The sequence below is a fragment of the Montipora capricornis genome, chromosome 10 (assembly GCF_036669925.1).
Source record: "Montipora capricornis isolate CH-2021 chromosome 10, ASM3666992v2, whole genome shotgun sequence".
NCBI lineage: Eukaryota > Metazoa > Cnidaria > Anthozoa > Scleractinia > Acroporidae > Montipora > Montipora capricornis.
The window spans coordinates 42,543,764-42,546,263 of record NC_090892.1 but is presented as its reverse complement, the minus strand read 5'-3'; positions in this window follow the sequence as shown (position 1 = coordinate 42,546,263).

The following is a 2,500-nucleotide window of genomic DNA, read 5'->3' as shown; positions in this document are numbered from 1 at the left end:
AAATTCGCAAAACGCTTTGTGAAGAGAGCGGCCCGCCTTTAATTAGTGTGCTATTGTTAACTGTATTGCACCTTGGGATTTACTTTATGCATTCAACCATTTCATTGACAGCAGCTGAAATCTGCGAAGAGACTCAAGTATTCCCAAAGCTAAATCTCTTGACCAATCACAACCGACAAGTTCTAGACATGCAAATTATTATGCCGTGCATTAATAATCTGAGAACTGTAAGTACATGTCACGAAAGACAATGGCATTCTGCGCGATGAGGAATGAGTGGCATCATTGACATCACGTGCACCGTTGCATTGCTTTTTAAGGGGTGAGTCTGGAGCTCTCCAAAAGACCTTTTAAAAGCTTGAAAGTCAGTAGCTTTCAGGGATGTTGTCCCTTGGACCCCTACTATTCACCGTTTGGAGACTTGAAAGCAGCCCCCACACAAACGATCAAAGGGGACGTGGGAGCCTAAATTGGGTTTCTTACCTCCTTTTCAAAAAATTAAAGAAACTACTATGAGTTAATGACCCCTTGGATTTTCTCAATGATCCCTTGCTCATAATTACACTTATCTAAAATGAACTTTTTGTTGGTTATTTAACGTACTTAGCCCAAGATAGTATATCAATGAGTTCAAACCAGGGTTATCGTTTTTGCCAACATTTCATTTTTTTGTGTATTCTTCACGTTTTTGGACCAATATTCCAAGAACTGTACAGTAAATATCCCTTCCAGCTTGACATGAAGGCCTGATTACATTAAGGCACTGAATAAAATTGTCTGATATTTCTATGCTGTGAGAAATTTGAACAGGTGCAACAACAACAGCCTCATCAGTGGTTGTGGGTGTGGGCTATCTGGATCCTCTCCGTAAAATTGATCAACAAATGAATAATCAAGACCACTGTTTGAATTACGTGGATTATTTTCATCTAAGATTCCATTCATCCATAACTGATTTGGAGTCCAGCCATGTTCTGTGGACAATCTGTGATTGTTAGACATTGTGGCAAATTCATCCAGAGCAGTATTCCTGACTGTTCAATTGCATAGAAGACATAACCGAAAAAGTGGCAGACACATCTATAAACACCCCTCTAAAGTTGCTCTATGCGCAAAGGCCAAAGGCATGGTTCTCTTCAATGGCGTTCTTGAACATATTCAAAACTGTCTCTGCCAAGTTATTAGTACTGCACCTCAAAAACATTATTTTCCTAGATTTACCATCGCAGCAATCATGAATGATGAACTTCCATGTTATGAGAGAGTGATGCCCATCAATATGCCAAAGAGAATTTGGCTATGGTACAAACTATGTCCTTCTTGACACTACAGCGCCCCATCTGAGGGCAGTATTGTGGGGATCCACACTATTTAATGAAGCTCTTACTCTGCTTCTCTGAATACGAAGACCAAGTGATCTAAAATAGCCGGACATTACTGGCTCACCTGTGGTGGAGCCATGGCATGAGATATAGTCTTTAACTATATCATGAATTCCTTCATCTGAAAAGTTGGAAAATCGTTGCAAATCAGAAAGGCCATACTCTTGAACACGGCGCATGATAGTCCATCTCCAAGCATTTGTGATGTCTCGCACCAGGAAAAATTTAGCCCACGTAATTCCACTAAAACCTCTTTCGGAATGTAATATCTGGATCTTCCTGGATGTCCTGTCTGCACAGTCGCAGATGGAAGTCTACAGGTTACAGTAGTTTTAGTACATACCTTTTGGTAGTAATTATCCAGATTAATGAATTCCCTATCTATCTCTAAAAAATGTTCCCTAAATCCTTCCATTTCTTCAAATCATCAGCGTTTAATGTCAGAATCTTCCCAATTTCATACAAACATTGCAACGTTTCTCCAAGCAAATCCATGCGCATCAACAGTTTACTGAGAAAGTTCTCACTATCCTTTAGGGGATCTTGCTGAATACGTATTTCCGCTTATCTCTCTAACACAAAGTCTAAGACCATTTCGACATCATTGGCCATTGTGTTGTCATTCAAATAACGGCGACTGTTGCTCGAGAAAACTTCCTGTAAGCAAAAAAACTCGCCAAAACAAACTGGCTGCTAAGGCGGGTAGATTTTAGAGCGAGGCCACTCAACAATGAGGCTAACCTGGCCGAGCTTGCCCCAGGAAGTTTAAATGAATTTTAAAAGGTTTAAATAAATTCTAAAGGTTTAATTGAATTTTAAAAAGTTTAAATGAATTTCAAAGGTTTAAATGACTTTTAAAGGTTAAGTTTACAGGTAAAGAATGTTTAAATCAAATACGTTTGAAGGAAAAGATTAAACAAAATTTGCCTCAAGGTTTAAATTCAGAGTCAAACCTCTCTCAAGCCATAAATTTCAGTCAAATAAAACAGGTCACGACTGGGCACCTTTTTCACACAAAAATCCTATAAATGTGATGGTTGAAAAATGTTAGAATCTCTGCTCAACACGGAATTGCAAACGTTTTCAGGCCTTCTTCGTTTTTTAGTGAGTTTTACAAA